Genomic DNA, 8,721 nt, shown 5'->3' with positions numbered 1-8,721 from the left:
AAAAAAAAAAAAAAAAAAAAAAAAGAAGAAGAAAAATGAAAACTCCTCAGTCTGAAAATCAAGGCCTTTTTTATAATGTGCTGAAGGGATCAGGGCTGATGCATGCTAAGTTGGGAAGTCAACTGAACCATCATTCATGGATGTTTTTACCTTCTCTTCCTTAAGGTCATAGAGGATTCCACTAAGGAGCAATGCAAGCACCACAGAGGCATGTGCTAAATGTGGAACCACTTATACCAGGCTAACCGAGAGGTCATTTTCAACTCCAGTGCCTCTTTTTTTAAAAAAAAACAGAGATTGTAGGTGCCTCAGAGTTGGAATCTTGGGAAGTTCTGACTCACTCTGGGATAAACCAGTAGGTGGGGAGGAGCAGGAGTAAGAAGCTTTCTTATATCTGTACAATGATGAGACCATCATGGTCCTGGCAGAACCTGAGTTCCCCACTCTCACAAGGAGCCGGGGACAGGATTGATGGGCCAAGCCAGCATCCTCCATTACCAGCAGCTGTGGCATTTCCAGGCAAAGAAGTAATGGAATGAGGAAGGAGTCATATGTGCCATAGTCGACCCTTAAGTGCTTCCTCCTAATGATGAAGAAGAAAGCAAATGCCCCTTGCCCAGCAAGCCTCAGTAGCCTGTTCAGGACAAAACAAAACCAGCCTGGTCCAGTAAGCAAGAAGGTTAGACTGATAGCCTGTGATGATGCTTCGACTACGATTGGATGCAAAGGTCAATTAAGTAGCTTGGTTGCCAAGATCAGTGATCTGGGCCAGTTCATCCCTTAACTCTGTGGTGAGAATTTCCTGAATCTGGATCTGGAATCTGCAGCATTCCAGGATCCTGGGCAAGCAAGTAGAATCTAATCACATCCTGGTGCAATGGCCCCCACAAAGCCAACCTGGTAGACTTTTGGCTGCAGCCATTTGGGAAGAGTCGTGATCAAAAATCTCCATTTATTTAACATATGTATGTTGAGCATGTGTTATGCACCAGGTTCTTTAAATGCTGGAGATACAACAGTGATATGACTCTGAGTTGATGGCACTTAAAAAATATAGAGGAGCTAGACAATCAAATAATCACACAAACTAATGTAAAATTGCAACTGTGAGAACAACTTCAAAAGAGAAGGACTTGAGTCTATGTAATTCTAGAAGGGGGATTTCCCATGGAAGCAATACTTGAGCAATACTTGAGCTTGAATAGAAAAAACTAGGCAAAAAGGAGGAAAAAGAATGTTCTAAGCAGGAACAGCATATGCAAAGGCCCTGTGGCTAGTAAAACTGAAAGAAAGCCAGCAGTCCTGGAGAGAAGACAGAAAGAGAAGCTCAGCATGAGGTCAGGCTGGGAGACGGGAGAGGGACCAGACCATGTAGAACAGTATACGTTATTAAGGAGTTTTGTCTTTGTCCAATAGGAAATGGGAAACCATTTAACAGTTTTAAGCAGAGGGGTGTCCCAATCAGACTTACATGGTGAAGAGATCATTTTGCAACATAGAACACAGATTGGAGAGGAATTGGTCAGAGTGGATCGGGGAGAAACAGGGAGTAGAGAATTGCAAGTCCAAGCAGAGCATGATGGTTGCTTCCATAAGGCTGACACTGGTAGTGGACAGATTTGAGTGTTATCTGAGGTATAAACAGACAGAATTTAGTGATGATGGGTTATGGGGGATGAGATTGAAGAGACAGTCCAGAATGACTCCTCGGATTCTGGGTTGCAGGACAGCATTGATGGAAGTGTCAGTCACTGAGCAGGAAGAATTGGGAGGAGAGCTGTGATTCTGGTGCTGGGGGCAGTGGGATAGGAAGAGCAAGAGTTTAATTTTGGACACAGTGATGAGCGTGAGGTGAAGTGGGGCAAACTCTAAAATGATCCCAGTGATCCCTGACTCTCGGTATTTGCACCCTGTGTGATCCCTTTTTCTTGTGTATGGCTGGACATAGTGTTTTGCTTCTAGAAAAAGGCGAAAGTCATGGGATGTCACTCCTTAGATTAGGTTACAAAGAGACTGGCCTCCATCTTCCCTTTCCCTTCCCTTCTCTTCCCATTGCTCTCTACCCCCCCGCACCCCCACTCTGGGGAAAGCACGCTGCCATGCAAGTCACCCTGTAAAGAGGCTCCATGGTAAGAAACTGAGTCTCTGAGCAACAGCCAGCGAGGGCCTGAGACCCGCCAACAGTCACAGGAATGGGCCTGGACGTGGATCCTCCCTGATGTGAGCCTTGAGATGACCGACCGCAGCCTCCTGAGAGACTCTGAACCAGGGGACCTAGCTGGGCCGTACCTGGAGTCCTAATCCACACAAACTATAAGGTAAATGTTTGTGGTTTTAAGTGCTCCGTTGTGGGATAATGTATTACAAAGCAATAGGTAATTAATACAGGTGACTTCCATATATCCAAGAAAATACATTAGGTTAAAATTAGATATTATAGGTCATGAGCTCAGAGAAGTTTGGACTAAAGATATAAACTTGAGATTTATGTGTATACAGGGAGAAAGTATAAAGTGAAGGAGGAGAGATTATTGAAACAAGTCTTAAGGATCTCCGTAATTTACTGGCTAAGTAGGGGCAGATGAGTTTGCAAATGAGCTAGAGAAGGAAGAGAGATATAGGAAGAAAACCAGGAGAAAGTTGAATCATATAAGTCAGTAGAAAACAGTGTTTCAAAAATGTAGAGAATGGTCAAGTAAAAGAAATAGTGAAATACCGGTGTGAGAGTAATTCGCAGTTCCATCAAAAGGTGCCATGTCTGCCTGAAAGCCAGAATAGTATGAACTGAGGTTGGGAGATTTGGAAATGGAGACAAAAAGTATTGATAGTTCTCTACAGAATTTGACATGTAAAAGTTAGAAGAGAGATCAGGTAACAGCTAAAAGTGGATAATAATTGTTATTTTGTTTTTAAATGAGAGAAACGGGCAGATATAAAAAATGGAAAAGGTTCAAATGAGAGAAAAAGTTTGGTTATTCGAGAGAGAGAGAGAAGAAATAAGAGATAATCTAAGATTCCTGGAAGGCAGGTGGGGATCCCTTTAGATGGGAGGTGGGACAGCTCTGCTCTCAGATCAGGAGAGGACCCACAGGTGCAGGAATATTGGAGTTTAAGAGAGGTCCTACGTGAGAGCTCCTGTTTTCTCTCTAACTTAGTGCGAGGAGGTCATCTGCTCAGAGAAGAGAAGGAGGTTGGAAGCTTGAGGAAAGGAGAAAGGTTTGAGATAGTCACATGGGGAAGTGAGACAGAGAACCATAGTAAGTTTTTTGTGTAGTATGAGGGCCTGTTTGAAGTTAATGCCCTTGAACTTATAGCCAGAGAAACAGTGAGGTTCATCCACGTATAGTACTTACACAAATAGAGGCAACAGAGGGACAAGGGAGTCTAGGCTCGGAGTAGAGATGGAGCAGAGGAATGTAGGGCATAGAAAGGCGTATAGAAATACCTTCCGTGAAATATGCCAGACAATAAGGGATGCGAAGAAAGGGGGAGGCTGACAGGAGACAGTGGAGGGCAGGCAGTGCCAGCGACACTGGAGCAGAGCTGGCGTGAGAGCGACTTAACAGCACCTGGACGGAGAGGTTACTACAGCCAAGCAGAGGAGTGCTCAAATTAATAATTTTGGAGGAGTGAGCATTACAGGTGGTGTCAATGTCCTCAGAGTTCCTGTGGGAGTTGGTGGCTGAGATCACTGATGAGGAAAAGAAAGTGAGCACCTGAATGGCCGTGTTATTGGACAGGCCACCCACCTGGACACTGTTTTCATACGGACTGAGGGAGGCTTGTGTGTAGGAGGCAGGTAACTGGCTTGCCCTGGGAATGGTGAGCTTCCTGCCCATGGCCAGTGTGCATAATGAATGAGAAGACCCCCCACAGTAGATGACAGCAACAATTGTGGAGGTAGAGAAGAATATTTAAACAGTACAAGTGTAAAGGAGCATGGTTTTAGTAAAAGAGTAAAATATAATGTCGGAGAATAAGGCAGACACTGCTTGTTCTCTTCCTGATACCTTTATCTCTTTTCTTCTCTACGAAACAAGATCCTGACCGTGTTCTGATGTTTATGCTGTTAAATATACCTGCCTTCTTCAATTACTTTGCATCGAGGGATGGCCATGTGGCCCACTTCTAGCCAATGAGACATAAGCTTCATTTCACTAGGGATCCGAGAATGTTTTTGCTTTCCTGATGCAGGCATCACCCCCTAGCTTCTTCTCTCTTCTTTTTTTTTTTCCTTTTTGTCTTTTTTCGTGACCGGCAACGGATCGCAACCCTCGGTGTTGCTCCCGCACCTCGCTCAGCCAGTGAGCGGCCGGTCTGTATGTGGGATCCGAACCCTCGGCGGGAGTGCCACCACACTTCCCAAGCGGCGCACTGTAGCAGTGCGCCACCAGGCCGGCCCTTCTTCTCTCTTCTTGCCTGGAATTCATACATGATGGCTGGGCTACAGTGGCCATATTGTGACCAATAATTTATAAATATTAGGAAAAGGCAAAGATAATCACAGAAATGTGAGTCCTAATTTTGACTGGCCACCGAACCAACACCAACAGTCATCTGCATTCAGATTTATGATTATATGAAGAGAAATGAACTCTAGTTAATGAAGCCAGTATTAGTTGACTTCTCTATTATATATAATTTATTATATTCCCCAAAGACATATTAACTCACCTTGTTGAACTGAAATTCAAAGGGCATAAGAAAATAGTTGCCGCATGACAGAGCTGCAGGAAAAGTAACGTCCTCAGGGTTAGGGCAGCTTTGACAAGGCAGGAGACAGGAGGTAAGGGAGTGTTGAGAAGAAATTGTGCAGGTAGGGCAATTTGCTAGTTATGGAGGAATGGTTCAAGAGGCCAGAGTGGAAGAGAATGAGAAGGAGAGGGGAGGTGGCAGGCAGAGCAGGAGGATGTACAAAGCTTCATGAGAATGATATAGGACGGAAGTGGATCACCTGACCGTGTGGGCACGGAGGTAGAGGTTACACTTTGGACCTTGACCAGTGCAAACAGAAATGAGAAGCGTGATGGATTTGGTCTCCAAGTCTCTCTGAGGGCAGAAATCTTGATACCTTACCAGGTTGCACTGGTAGGGCCATTATCTTTCCACGTCTTTGGTTAGGAAAGAAAGGAGAAATGTCATCCCTTCGGCCTCTCTAGAGAATAACATGCAGGTTCAAAGCTGCATAGTGAAACCTCACAATCTCTCTAGATTCCCTTCAGATCTCTCCAGAGGCAGAAACAGAAGCATCTCCGGGGAAGGGGAGGGACTGCAGGCCACCCGGGCTTGCAAGGGCAGGGTGAGGGATGCATTTTGCCCTCTCCTCTGGTAATTGGCCCACAAGGGCCGTTATCTCCCCAAGGAGACTGGTGTTCCCCTCCCTGAGCCCTCATAGTCCCAAAGCAGAGTGACAGCCGTGTGCCTGCTAAATCATCCACATTGCCATAGCAACAGGCTTGCCCCTGGAGCCGTGGGTTCACAGCAAAATGATCAGGCCTCTCTTAAAGGTTTCTGGTGTGGGTTTGACCAAGAACATAGGCCAGGTAGGTAGACATAAAGGTGTGGAGCCCTGAATATTCAGGGTAGGAATTTTACCCCAAATGGTCAAAAGATTAAAGAGTCTGAGAATGACTACAAGCTAAATCCAACCAGCCAGCTCTTAAAGGTTTCTGGTGTGGGTTTGACCAAGAACATAGGCCAGGTAGGTAGACATAAAGGCGTGGAGCCCTGAATATTCAGGTTAGGAATTTTACCCCAAATGGTCAAAAGATTAAAGAGTCTGAGAATGACTACAAGCTAAATCCAACCAGCCACGGGTCCAAACAGAAGAAGCAGAATTCATCCATCAAGTCTAAGGAACATCCCTGGAATGGATTTCATGGGGGGGCGGGAGGGAGGGGTGTGGTGGTGGTAGTGAGAGTAAGGAAAGAAGACAAAGAAAAAGGGCCCAGAGTGTCTGGGACTGCTTTTCTTTGGCTGCTGGCTACACGCTGTGGTAGCTGAGCTGCGTTAATATTCAGGGACTCTGGGTGGATACTAGCTGCCTCCAACCCTGTTCAACCATGGATCACTTGCTTTCACTCCCCATTCTTACTTTGAGCCAATGAAAACCAGTTCCAATTGTGTTCTAGGACTCCACCCTCATCTCTTGTACAATCCCTTTACTTGGATGGAGTTATCATCTCTCTATGGGCCATAAAACTGCAGATACCACCCAAGGTATCTGACCAGTGTCTACAACCAGACATGGTTCCTAATTTGTACCATAGTTCTTAGCTAGGACTGGAATTCACAGCTCTCTGGGCTCGGACCTGGTGGAATCTAAGCTCCATGAGGGTCTTTAAGAGTTTATCACTGTATTTCTACAATGTAGCAGAGCCTGTCATATACAGGATCTTAATAAATATTTATTGAATGAATGATTGAATGAATGGGTCACTGACAACATTCTTGGCCCTTGCCTACTCCAGGTTACTGGACTCTTCTGTGGGCAACTGTCCTTGGCATGGTCCTGTGTCTTCTGGGATGGACCCTCTTAGAACCAAGACCTTCTACCCAATTGTCACCGAGAGCACCTGCCATCAGAGATTCCTGGTGTTGTCCACCTGAATGGACTCTTGGACACCAATGACAGCCTGGATACTAGGACAAGATTTCAGATGTCCCTTCTGCCACTGCAGAGGTAGCTTCTGTATCCCCTCCTTGGTGACAACAGCATTAGTCCACTGACGCAGACCTTGGTCTCAGGCTACTGCTTTCTCTCCATGAACTGAAGATTTGTTATCCTTCCCAGTAAGAAAGACCTGTGGAGTCTAGGAGAGTTGTGGCAGTATTGCGGATGGCCTTGAGAGCCTCCCAGCTACAATAGCCTAGGAGTAAAAAGTAGAATTATAATAATGTAATTCCACTCCAATTCACAATTGAAGAAACGTGAAGTCTCTCCCCTAATGGACTGTCAAAAATAGTACATGTATACACATCTATTTTTATTTTCTTATAGCATTGTCAATATTAAAGTTCCTTATAAATTTATTATATTGTTTTTTGTCAGTTTTTCACATTGGAATGGAAGCTCCATGATGTCAGGTACACTGTCCATTTTGTTTACTACCTAAGCAGTAGGTGTCCAGTACCTATTGAGTGGATGAATTAATCACTCTGGATGTCCTCAGAGTGGGCCCTCCGTGTGCCTGGGAACCCAGTTCTCTGGCCATTTTCCTCCTCACGGCTGCATCTTTCCATGGCACAGGTGCAGCTGTGGCCTCTGACATCCACCACACTGCCAAGGCACTGGTGCTTCCTTTGCTGTCAAAGTCCCCAGTGCTATCTCTCGCCCATATCTGCCAAAACCACACTGCACTGAGGCAATTCAGCTGGGCCCAAGTCTGCATAACCAGCCCTGGGAACACACCAGTGTGGAGGTGCCTGGCTGGACTCCCCACTGAAGTGGAAGCAACCTCTTTCCCCACCCTTTGTAATACCCACATCCCAAAACAAGGCTGCCTTGAGCTCCCAGATATTTTTTTGTAAAAATAATTCTTTTTGTTCTTTGTAGTAAAAGAACTGCAAAGAAAGGGATTCCTGATCTCTTCCCTAGGAGTCTGGCATCAGCTCCTCTCAGCGAGAGGCACAGTGCTGTACCCAGGCGCTGGTGCTGGACTAAGCTTGCGTGCATTGTCTTTTTTCCCCATCTGACTTTTATCCACTGAGATCTCTCAAATTCTCTTATCATCCCTAGGAAATCCTCTGCCACCACCTGTTCCCCTAGCATGACTTGACATGTCTGTACCCTCCTATGGGCACAGTCAAAGCAGCAGCTGGAATGGCCAGAACACAAGGAGTTTGGATTTCATCCTGTGGGTCATGAAGAGTAAATGAAGACCTCGGGCTACAGGACTATCTTGAAGAACCAGTGCTTTAGGGATAGATATTTGTTGTCCATGTGTAGGATGAGACATGGGGGAATACTCTAGGTTGCCTTCGATTATTTCAGTTCTCCCCAGAGATTGTTTGAGCAGGATTCTACTTCCCTCCCACATCTCTGTGGGAGCCAATAGTTCTGTCTGAATATTTCTAGCTTTCTGCTTTCTGGCCATATGGTAGGTGTGATGGTTAATTTTATGTGTTAAACATGACTGGATCACGGGGTGCCCAGATATTTGACTAAACATTGTTTCTGGGTATGTCTGGAGGGTGTTTCTGGGTAAGATTAACATTTGAATTGGTGAACTGAGTAAAGTAAATTGCCCTCCCCAGTGTGGGTGGGCATCACCCAACCTCTTGAAGACCAAAATATAACAAAAGGTTGAGCAAGAAAGAATTCTTTCTCCCTGCATGATTGTCTTCCAGATTGGACATCAGTCTTCTCCTGCCTTCAGACTTGGACTCAGACTGGTATTTACACCACTGGCTTTCCAGGTTCTCAGGCCTTCAGACTGGAACCGGAACTATAACAATTGACTCACCTGGGTCTCCAGCTTACACACTACAGGACTGCAGATCTTAGGACTTTTCAGACTTTATAATCACATGAGCCAATTCCTTATAGTAAATCATATATTTGTGTGTGTGTGTGCGTGTGTGTGTGTGTGTGTTCTGCTGGTCTGGAAAAACCAGGATAATACATAGGATTTCACTTCACTCTGTTGATGGGATGTGTCATATGGCCAATTGTGGCCAATGAATTGTGGTTACTTCTACAGAGCGTGCAATTGCAGGTGT

General features: G+C 45.4%; 1 long non-coding RNA gene across 1 annotated transcript; it reads left to right on the top strand.

Moving 5' to 3' along the window:
- Positions 1 to 175: 175 nt before the first annotated feature.
- LOC103591680 lies at positions 176 to 7,032 on the top strand. The gene is made up of 2 exons (XR_550602.1): positions 176 to 2,318; positions 6,471 to 7,032. It is a non-coding gene; the product is annotated as an uncharacterized LOC103591680 (long non-coding RNA).
- The last annotated feature ends 1,689 nt before the right edge of the window (positions 7,033 to 8,721 follow it).

The sequence above is a fragment of the Galeopterus variegatus genome, unplaced genomic scaffold (assembly GCF_000696425.1).
Source record: "Galeopterus variegatus unplaced genomic scaffold, G_variegatus-3.0.2 Scaffold1009, whole genome shotgun sequence".
Taxonomy (NCBI): domain Eukaryota; kingdom Metazoa; phylum Chordata; class Mammalia; order Dermoptera; family Cynocephalidae; genus Galeopterus; species Galeopterus variegatus.
The sequence above is the reverse complement of the archived record's forward strand: the minus strand, read 5'-3'. Positions and strand labels throughout refer to the sequence as shown.